This window comes from Ornithodoros turicata, unplaced genomic scaffold (genome assembly GCF_037126465.1).
Source record: "Ornithodoros turicata isolate Travis unplaced genomic scaffold, ASM3712646v1 ctg00001238.1, whole genome shotgun sequence".
Classification (NCBI taxonomy): Eukaryota; Metazoa; Arthropoda; class Arachnida; order Ixodida; family Argasidae; genus Ornithodoros; species Ornithodoros turicata.
The window spans coordinates 42,814-54,843 of record NW_026999514.1 but is presented as its reverse complement, the minus strand read 5'-3'; positions in this window follow the sequence as shown (position 1 = coordinate 54,843).

Sequence of the window (12,030 nt, the reverse complement as noted above, 5' to 3'; positions counted from 1 at the left end):
TGCCACTTTTTCCGACCTGTAGCGCAAGGCCCCTTGCTTGTGGTGGTTCCCAGCACCCAAAGCTAGAGCATGCAAGCTTTAAGCTCACAGTGTCACTCGTTTTGCAGGTGTGAGAAATTTGACGGTAACCTATGTGAGCAGGGCGCATCGGCATGGAAGAGTCCATCACCATCGAAGTGTGCCTAGCACACTAATTTCTATGGTGAATGGAAGCATTAGGACGTCATTGTGCACTGCTCATAAGCTGGATGTGAAAATTAGGCAGTGTCATGCTAAGTTCACGTTTTCAACGGTGATCTCTGGCAGGCTGCTGCTGAATAAGGTGAGCCCTCTTACTATGTTAAATGTTGCTTTCTTGCTGGAAGACAGCACCAGGAGATCAGCATCAGCACCACCTCACGTGTAGCATGGAATGCATACCATGCTATTAATATGCTATCGTATAGTACACCTGGGGGAAGAATAGCAATTTTGCATAGGGGAAGCTGTGTGCTTTGTTCTGTTTCATAGGGATACTGACAATGATAGTTGTACTACTAATATTGAATAATAGGTATGTGCAAACTGTAACTTTTGTTTTCCAGTAGAATACGAACTAATAATGTCCAATGCGAATCAAATAGGTTTTGAATCGAATACGAATTGTCAATACATACTTGTAAGATAATTTTTCTCATTTGGGTCACAATCATGAGACTCTGGAAATGCTTATGTACCATACCTATGTGACAAATAAAAGCAGAATATGAAATGCATAACTAGAGGTGTGTAACGAGTGTTCAAATTGGCACATGTGCCATCTGTACTTGGAAATTGCAGGCACACCCCTACCCTCAGTTACCCACAACTATTCTGAGGAGGTAATGGCAGCTCCATAACGGACATATTTCGTGAAATGCAATGTTAAGGCATTACCAACAGTGGGCTCATGACTAGACCTCAGATCTTTAGGTATATACCCATTTTTTCCATTGACAGTATATTGGCGCCTTTTCGATACTAGAGCACGATTTACGTGACAGGGAATGTCATAGTGATGATCTTCTTGGCACATTTCGACATTAGCGTCTATTTTGGCGTCTATGTCTTGAATATCGATGTTCTGTTGTCAAATGCCCAAACCGCACATATTGCTCACAGGAGGTCCTGTGAACGACAGAGCTGTGTAAAAACTGCAACATGTCTTATAGAAAAGTCTGAGAGTTTCATTTTTGAGATTTGAAACTGTGGCTTCAGTAACTGCTGTACCAGCTGGAACTGAGTCAGCCATGCCAAACTAGAGTCAGCTTTTGTTTGGACATTCCAGCATTTAAGTTCACACTGGTACTCTCTCTGATGTTACCGTTACGAACTTAAATGCTGGTCAATGAATGCGGAGTGCTCCTTTTTGTTACTTACAAGCTCGCGCTCGACGAGTGCTGGAGTTTACGCCGGCACGTCTGAAAACTGTGCTTGTAACGTGCTGTTCCTACAGCAACGCGTGATCAACGTGTCTATTTATGGTCTAGCTGTTCAGTGAACGTTTCCTACCTTGAGCCGTACAGTCTCAGTTTGCACGTTGCCTTTAGGTGAATTATGTTCAAGTCGAATGAAGTTGAATACAATTCAGAAAGTCTGCACTGAAAAAGCAAATAACTAGAACTTTTCTGCAGCCGTCAGGCCAAATGCTGACTAAACTCTGTTGAGCCTAAAATCGAGCTTTAATGCCTAAATCGGTGTGCTTGCATCTCAAAAATTGTCAATGAGCTAACAAATTAATACATGTAGAGGTATTCCTGTTTATATTAAGCCTGAGAAAGGACCGGTATTAACGATGTGCAGGTAATGCAGAGAATATTCAGTTACACAGAAAACAAACATGTACCTGACATGTATCTGACACCTGACACAGAACAAACACTCTCCACAAAAGATAGTTTTCCCTTTTTTTTCTGAACCAATGCATGCCAGCTGTAAAGTGGGCTTTCTGCAGTACACACATGGGTTAGGTGGAGCCTACTTTCCAGGTAGAACAGCTGGCGGATCATTTGAATAATTTTCGAAGTTCGAATCGAACATATCATTATTTCAACGAATATTCAAATATTCGTATGTGTCTACAGTGGTATATACGGAGACGATCATAATGCAATTTTCTTTCTCATCAACCACTTCATTGAACTTTGCTGAAAGTGTGGTTTTCCAGAGAAGAAGGCAGTGCGTAGAGTACTTTTGCTATAGTGCCACACTGCTGTTAATTTCCTGTCTAGCTCTATTGCACAAGCATATCCAGTCTCGTTCAGTCTTGACAGAACGACGCACTGCAGACTGGCGGCAGCAAGGAAAACTACCAACATACCACATCCTGGATGAGGCACCGAGCACAATCCCACATGCCTTCCAGGGCCCGCACACTTTGACTGATTGGTTGATTGATTGATTGACTTTGTTTACCGCAGTGATGCACAATGGTACTTCCCGTGTAAGGTACTGATGCCGTGTCTACAACAAAGGGAATCACGTCTCACAAACCTGCTTGAAAGACGACATCAGCTTCTGTCTGTCTTCCCGTGACACCCCGTTCTTTGTGGATGTGAGCCACCTCCACTCCGCTTGCAAGACGTGGAAGTGACATAGAAGCTGTGTTGCTTGGGGCCATACCATGCGTAAAGCATCCTTCTCTGCTGACGAATTGTCAGTCATGAAGGCGTTCGGTGCCTAGCGGAAAGGCATGGTATGTCTTTTACTTCATGTTCACTTTTTGTTATCTGACTGAGGACTTATAAATCAAAGAGTGATATTAAACGGTAGGACTTTCGTGCATGAGACTGCACTGAAGCGCAGTCTCGTGCACGAAAGTCTTGTTTACCATGTGTAAATAAATAAGTTGTTCCTACCGTTTAATATCATTCTTTGATTTACTCACCACCGGCAACTTGACATCGCCTATTTTTTCTGCCTGAGGTCTTATAACTAAGATCTTATCTGACAAATCAAAGAGAAGGACCATTGGCAATGAAATATGGAAAATTGAAAGATTGAGAGAAGCACCATATTCCAAGCACATCCATCAACAGTGACACCAAGTGCATTTGTAACTGCAACTACTCAGAATTCAGCAACAGGCACAGAAAACTTGATGAAACTGAGACATAAAATTTGATAGGAGTGTCTGCTCTCCCCATCAGTTGGAGAGAGGCAAGGTGAAGGGGATGGATGTTACTGTCCGTGAAACTGATGTCTAAGAACCTTAGTTAGATTCATGTTTTATCCTGTGTGTGACAGTATATTACCTCTTGACCACCAAAGCAGTGTGGGTATGCCCCCTTGAGTAGGCCGAATGCAATCTGGTAGCCTTCTGTGGTCTGGGAGTTGTGCAGGAGGACAGCAATGGTATGGCCCCAGCATTGGTTGCAGCCAGTAGCAACGTGGCAGTAGTGTGCATCCCATCACACGATGAGGTAGAGTCGATGAAGATGATCTCTCTTGATGTCATCAGTTGCTGTGTTCGTCGCATGATTGGAGTCACTATCAGAGCTGCCCACATGCTGCTGTCTGTAGACCTTGAGAGTGTCACGTCAGTGCCTATCAGGACGTGAATCAGATTAGATGGACAATCAGTAACTACGACTATAGGAGCTTCTCATTTCAGTGCCAATATATTGGGACTGCATTAGCCAGTATGACACAAAATGATGAAATATTTTGAACCTTGATATACAACCTCTAACCCGTCTCCCTCTGGGAGAATGCACCTTCTTTTGAACTATATAGTATGCTGCTGTGTATTGGCTGCCTAAAATTTCCCTGGAGATATGCAACTACAACGTTTTTAATACAACATGTTTCCCAAGTTTGTTTGACCTCGGAGGAAAGCCTATACTTTTGCTGGAAGCACTATCTCAGTGAAAATTGCAATAAAGAGGTTGATAAGAATAGACTGGATGAACAGAAAAACGCTTTGCAACTGAAAGTTTGCAGATACACACGAGAAGCGAAAAGCTGATGACAAAACACAGTCCAGCCTCAGCTTCGTACTGCACTCTTCAAGGATCTGCTAGGTAAAATGTGATGCCACGTGCTCTTCACCTTGTTCTTTGTAGAGTGGAATTTCCTCCTCCAGCTTGGATAGGGGGTCCACTACAGGACCAAAGTTTTCTGCGCGCCAAATGTTGTGCCAGTGGTACACAGTAGCAGGGATTGGGTTCAGTGCACCATTTGCAAACTAGTTTGAACTACCTCCACTGAAAAGTAGTTGAACTACTAGTTAAACTACTCCATTGCGAAGTAGTTAGTAGTTACAGTTAAACTACTGTAGAAGTAGTTAGCGGCCATCACTGCTTAATATAATAATAAGAACCTTTATTCACAACTCTCGTGGATGGGAGTTGGGACAAAAAAAAATTAAAGGACTACACAAGGGCCCTAAGCCCCGGCAGCATTATAAATACACCAATAAAAAACACATTTACAAACCTATGTACAAATCATAGGGTACAACTCAAAAAGAACAGACCGAAAGGCACAAAAAAAGACATTCCGCAATTATACGAGCAATATACCCTACCCTACCAATACCCCCATTTACCATGTACCAATATACCCTAGTGTGATGTGATGTGAGTAAAGAAAAAAAATGGGGATGTAAGTTTCGACGAAGTCCAACTGGCTACCCCAGTACACTTAATACAGAAAGTTCAATCTGATGATGAGATGTCCAGAGACGAACAGAGATGATAATTGAGTTCAACATGTAGGTCAAAAGTTCAAGAGCTGCGCCCAAGTTAGAGTAAAGTGGCGGAATCACCGGGGGCACACACAGGACACATCACACATTCACCGTGTCATAGGATGTCCATAAGCCCGGTTGCATGCAAAAAGTCTTCAAGTGCCCTTAGCGCCTTGTCGGACGAGTTAAAATATACCCTAGTATAGTCTCCAAACCAGTTCATTAGTAGTCAAACAATTCCGCTTTCGGTAATAAACATAGCGCGTAGATGCTATTGAACAGCTTGACTGCATTATATTGTAATGTTTGGTGGCCATATGATGTTCTAAATTGTGGTACCACATAACATATTGGGTGACGATAATTGTGCGTGTGGCTTTTAGAATGTAGATCGATCATAGTTAGAAAATATGTGAGGTTGTTTTTTACGGCTCTCGTATAACATAGCGACAGTCTGTAGTTGTACAAGTTGTGGATTTTAATTATTTCGTGCTTTTCAAATAGGTCCCTAGTTGAGTATAATGTATATTCTCTAAAGTGCGCAGGAATTTCTTTTGAAGCGTTAAAAGATTCGATAGAGATATAAAACATTGTTACATATCTTATGAGAATCTATGGCACCCCACTGCATAGCATATCACATTTCTGAAAGAACACATTTATAGATTTATAGCAATAATATGTGCAGGTTTGAGAACATCCTGTGAATATCCAAATATCCCGAAGTTGCGTCTCTGGGACGTTCGTGGAATGTGGAAAAAGTGGGACAAACCATAGTCGCCAGGACATACATGCGACGTCTACGGGCTCTCTGCAATGATCCATGGGATAGATATCCAAACATCCAATTTGGGATATCAGGCGGACATCTCCTGGATGTCTATGGTTTACCGGGGTCTTCCACTACCAACTGCCTGGGATCGCATTGCGGGACACCATGACCACCACTGAAGTTCTACCTTATTCAGGCGAATGGACTGACTGCATCTCTCATTCGAATGGTATCTGCGACTGCTCTCTCTCTTTCTCTGTTATCCAGTCGGAGAGGAACCGCAGCTACCGATGTGAAAGATGTTTGGTAGGCCAAGGTTCCCAATAAAGTTTACGATTAGCCTTGGCACGGAAGCTCGTGGCGATCCTTGGTCAGGTTGCGCATTAACTGTGAGTTATGGAATAACGCACAGCTTCAGGGGCCCTGAGATGGTGTTCGATTACATAGACCCGAGACTAGGGCCTCCCAAACCTTGGAGCGGCCTGTCCATCTGAATATCTTGTACTACTGTACTCTCGTACAAACCCCATCCGGCCGGGCCTGGAGCGTCAGAAGAACTTTTGCTCCCCACTCCAGGTTCGCCTTGACCTCCGATGTGAGCGTAACCATGCTCTCGTAAGAACCCTGATCCAGAGCTTGGTTTACGAGAGGTTTTAGAGACATTGGGTGACTACATGAAAGAGCTTTGATAGCGCGCATGCAGCAAAAACGGTTTTCATATTTCCCTTTCCAGTGATCCAGATGCTGAACTGACTGTACCCCACTGACGTACCCCGTCGGCAACAAAAGTATCATGCAGCATCGAGCTAGAGTCACTATAAATAGAGGTACAGAGTATCGGATTCCTTTTCCTCGCCGGAGCCGCCGTTCGGTGTCCGCGATTGGGCCGATCGTGTCACGTGGTTTCTCCTTCCAAGAACGCGCCGTTCATGTTGGGTCACCACCACGCAAAACCGATTTCTTGGGTTGCGAGTTAGATCGACTGCGCATTCTTCACCTGAGAAGGGGGAGATCAGCGTCTCATTGCTAGGCGACGCAGCCGCGCCTGATACAAAATGGCGGACTCGCTGGTCGGCGTGGCTGAGTGTCGCTACTCTGCTCCCTGTTTAGTGACTCTACATCGAGCTGCTGCAGCGTGCCGCGTAGGGTCGTCATCTTGGATCGGGAGCCCATCGAGTGTCTTCCAATGTCCACTCCTGGGATGTCATTAAAGTGCCACTACCAACTATACGAACCTAATCTCGTGCCTTCAAAATCCTATCAGTTATGTTGCTGAAATCTTCTTGTCACACTTTACATTCCTGCAAAATGTTTTGGCTCTACGTGAGCCGAAAGCTAGAGAAAATGGTTATTATTAAGGACTCTGACGTCATGTTAGGCGCTAACGGAGCGCCTTGCTCTCATCTGGCAACGTTGTTGCACTTCGCGTACTCCGCGGGGGGGGCACAGTTTCTTCACTCACAGGAGGCCCACGTGACATATCCTCCGACCGCTCCGACCATCGTGAAAACACAAAGGAGGGAGAAGACATCTCTTCCATCTTTCAATCAGCGTCACGTGACTTCACCATGTGAACCTCCCCCAGACGCCGGCGTCGTTGCTAGGAGACGAGTGCCCTCTCCAGAACATGACATCATTGCAATTTGTGGGCTTATGATTAGTGCACCCGCTCCTCGTGTCATCGAAACTTGTGGAGGCTCAGCAGATCTTGAAAAGCTGACGGAAATGCACAGGATTCGTACAGGATTGAAATTGTGCCTATAGAATCCTTGAGGCACCGATTTTTTTCATGGACTAAATAGGATTAACTGTGTTTTCCAGAGTCCGGAGCAGTATTGAACAAATTGTAATGCATTCTACGACAGACGCTCGTGACACAAAAGGTAATTTTCGGGAGTTTCGTTATAATTTGGAAGATGAACGTCACTGACAAAGTAAGTGAGCCAGCTGTAGGACTCGAACCCACATCTTAACAATTTGAGGCTTTTTTCGTATTTGTCCTTTCTATGTTCTTCCAGCCTTAGAACATCTGTCCTCTCATGTTGGTTATGTAAGTTGTTACATCTTGCAGAATATACACATATATTTTTAAGTTCGTCGGGTTGATTTATTTATTTCATCAGTTTTGCAGACGTAGGGCAAGAATAAGTAAAAATATATCAGTGTTTGTCACGATAATAATGAAAGAAAGGGGAATAACAATTTATTCATCGAAATAAACCCTAGTTGGCAGTTTGGAGCCTGCGTGGTGTCATAATGCATGGCATCTACACTGTATTGAGGCAGACGTATACAGAACGTCCGACGGACATCTCTACATGTGTTTCAGACATACACCCAGTAGAGGGGAAAACATCCACCTCCGCAACGTGATCTTGACAAGCATTTGATTCGTACGTCTTTTCAGCATATAGTGGACATATCCGGACATCTTATGGACGCACTAAATGTCCTAATCAAATCATCCCTTGTACGTCTAAAGGACATCTGTGCTCTACTGGGCCCTGAACTCTGTCCAGGACGTATAATAACCCTCTGCCCCTCACTCCTTCTTGCTGTCCTTTCTCTATCTGCGTTGAAGTTGAAGACACCCAACAGAAAAGAACCTGCAGCACTTGTACAGCTCCTGTCCCAAGTGTGTCGTGCTCACTTACTAGGCCACAGGTCCGTGATCTGCTGGTCCTCCGGCTGGTGTGTGTTTGTGCTGTGGCTGAACTCTGTAGGAGAGAGGTCGCATTTCCTCATGCCCATGAAGGTCCACTTACAGCAACCCTGGAGGTTTGTGCTCTACCTCAAGTTTATAGCACAGAGACACTCGTCTGTGTGTGTCCACTTGTACTGCCCCAGGTCTGGACTGTGGCTAAATTCTGTCACAGAGGTAGCACTAGCAGGGCACCTCACTCTGTGTCTGCTTGTGAGACCGCAATTTCGTGCTCTCGATGAACTCTGCAGGACAGAGATCGCACTTATAGGGCTTCTCACCTGTGTGTCTTCGCTTGTGGAACGACAGGTGAGACCCCTGGGTGAACTCTGCAGTACAGAGATCACACTTATTGGGCTTCTTGCCCATGTGTTTTCGCTTGTGATATAGTCTCGTGCCCTAGCTGAACTCTGCAGGACAGAGATCACACTTACTCTCTACTCACACGAGTCAGTTTTCTGCCGGCTGACGCTCGGGCGTCAGGGAACGTCACCGCTCTCTGGTGCCACGTGACCGGCGCTCTTCGCCACGTCACCATTTTCTGATCTCCGGAGCGGCAATCGGAGTCAGCCAGATATCTTGTCCTCCCGGCACAGATTCTGACGACCGACTGTGTCTGCTGCCGGCAGAAGGAGAAGGTGACGCAACGGATACTTATCGTGCTTGCTTTTTATTTCATCAGGATTGTTCTGCGTGTGTCCCATACAACGGCATTCACTGTACTATAGCAAATTCTGAATTGAAACGCCAACGATGCTTGGCTTTACCGCAAAAGTGGTGCAATGACACACTGGCGCAGCAGCTTCGGAACAATTATGCAATATATAGATAGATACCTACAATGTAGTGTTGCATAGTAAGCTTTTTCTCTACGTGAGACGAAACAGGCACGGAATACAAGCATGAATTTTATAAACCCGTATATTTCTTTCGCTGGACAGGCGTTGACTACACATAATCGTTCGCATGCACGTCTCCAATACATGTATAAAAACATAATAATTGGAAGCTACTCGTCCTACCGAAAGGAAAAGAAAAGTTGATCTGATTTAATTTAATTAATTATTGACTACCTGTAGTTCGACACCACAGCTTCATCGCCAATCCATCACTTGTCGGGACGCTGTCGCGCCTATATTGATGCGCCTATTCTCAAAATACTCCAACAGGCGTTTGGGTCGTCCACATGGAGATTTGGGTTAATGCTGTTTTACATTCCGTAGCGCTTCTTCGGAATCTATTCTTTGTCCCCTATCCTGTCCCATCCGGTCCATCCTACGCTAGACACAGACGATATGCAATCGCGAATACAGAAGGGATCGGAAAACTGACAGCCGCCGGGAAAAGGACTCGTGTGAATGCTAGAGAGTGAGCGGATGTCTTCAGACGCCTAGTGACCTCGTTTATCTCGGATATCCTCTCACTCCTTCCCGACTTGCAGCCGGCAGAAAACTGACTCGTGTGGATACAGGGTTACAGGGCTTCTCGCCTGTGTGTTTTCGCATGTGATATGACAGCCTCTTCATGTGGCTGAACTCCAATGGGCAGACATTGCACTTGTATGGCTTCTTTCCCGTGTGTGTTCGCCTGTGAGACCGCAGGCCCGCCCTCTCGCTGAACTCTGCAGGACAGAGATCACACTTATGGGGCTTGCCTCCCATGTGCGTCCCCTTGTGGCGCAACAGCATCTCGCTGCGGCTGAACTCCGCAGGGCAGACGTCACACTTGTATGGCTTCTCTCCCATGTGTGTTCTCCTGTGACGCTGCAAGTCGTGCCTCCTGTTGAACTCTGCAGGACAGATATCGCACTTATGGGGCTTATCGCCCATGTGTGTCCGCTTGTGGACATACAGGCTAGAGCTATGACTGAACCCTGCAGGACAGAGGTCACACTTATAGGCCTTCTCGCCTGTATGTTTCTGCTTGTGATACTTCAGCATCGCGCTTTGCCTGAACTGTGCAGGACAGAAGGTGCACTGGTATAGCCCCTCACTCATGTGTGCTTTCTTGTGATTGCGCAGCTTGTACCTCTTGTTGAACTCAAAACCACAGAGATCACACCTGAAGCTCTTCTTGCCCACGAGCGTGCGCTTGCGACGCTGCAGGCACATACTGTGGCTGGACTCTGCAGGGCTGAGATTGCACTCGTGTGCGCTCAATGCGCATGCAGGTGCACTTACGTTCGACTTCTGCGAGCCTGGTCCCGTGCAATGTCTTGCGTGCACTCGCAGAGTTGATGCATGACGGAATGTCACTGAACACTTGTCGCAGGTAAGTGTCTTTGTTTTGTGAGTTTTGGCATGAACCTCCAAGTGGCCAGTGTCGATGCATGCGGCTAAACAAATGTTGGACTTATAAAGCCTGTCTTCCTCATGTCCGAACGTCGATGACTTGCTTGCCACTTGAGTCTCGCTCTGGTCTGAAGATTGCTCTGTGGGTCGACCGTCAGTGATGACTAGTGCATAGTTTGTGCACTGTGGTTCAACTGTTGTTGTGCCGATCTCGAACTTTTTTTTATTTTTTTTTATAATTGGGTGTTTACGTCGCGAGACAACTGAGATCATGAGCGACGCCACAGCGGTCGGTCTGTGGATTGCTTTTGCCCACCTGAGGGTTCTTTAACGTGCAATGAAAGCTCATTACACGGCACCCCGTATTTAACGTCCCTCGCGGAAGACGGCGTGTCTAAGCAACTTGTACCCTGCCACCAAGTTGCTGGCGTCCTCGGCCGGGTTCGAACCCGCGATCTCGGGATCAGAAGGCGAACACGCTACCGACTGAGCCACCGAGGCCGGTCGATCTCGAACTGTGCACTTGAAGAGGAGAGACCTGAAGATGCGTGATCGCAGGTGCCTCTGAGCTCGTCCTTGACGTGAAGCCAACCGCTGCTTTCTTTTGCTCCTGAAATTGCAGAATGTGGACATTGAGAGCACAGACAGTTTTTGTAGTCGACTGACGTAAGCATAATGTTTGCTCACGGAACTAAGGCACAATACACTCCAAAAAATGTAGGGTTATATTAGAGGCCACATTATTTACGAGAGAGCGAAACCAAACAGTCATCTACCATTCATCCCACCCTCTCCCAGCAAAGAACGGCAGTATCGTCAAAAATTTGTTTTTCTTGCATTGTGCAGGGCCCAGTTTTTACACTCCGTCAGCGGAGCCCCAACGACTCGGGTCTATCACTCGACACTGAGTGGGCAGTCTCTACCGCACGCTGGCGGATGTTCAGCCGTCTACGAGAGCCAGCAGGGTTGGTATGAAACGGTGTTTCGCTTCCGCTATTTGCAGGTTTCACGCTATGTGGTGGTAACCCTTCTATTTTTGCTTCGCGCGGAACAACGTTTGCCAACCGAAATTCTAACGAGGCCACCCACCCTTACCAAGCAACAACCACGACAGTGCCCGAGGCAGGGCTGCTCAGTGTTCCTTAAAGATTTATACCACACCCATGCCACCCAGGGGACGTACTACCATATATCAGTTACATTTAGGTTAGGTTCCTATATTAATGGCATGTTCCCAGTTCAATCCCAGTTACTATATTAATGGCATGGCTCGCACTCTGCAAAGTACATGTTGGAGGGAGGTGGTCAGCATGAAGGCAGTGCAGTATGTACTAACTCTCGGTACAACAAGTACTCCTCGTGTTTTAGATGCTGATGACTTAGATGTAGATCGTGTTTAGATGTTAATGTTGGATTTTCTCCGCCAGAGACAAAAGCAAAAATTAAAACACAAGTAACGTTGGCATTAAGGTATAGCTAGGTGTATGTGGAATGGGTCATGAAGAATAAGAGGGTGTTGACGAGGCTACAGGATTATAAACTCTACTTGCATGACTCT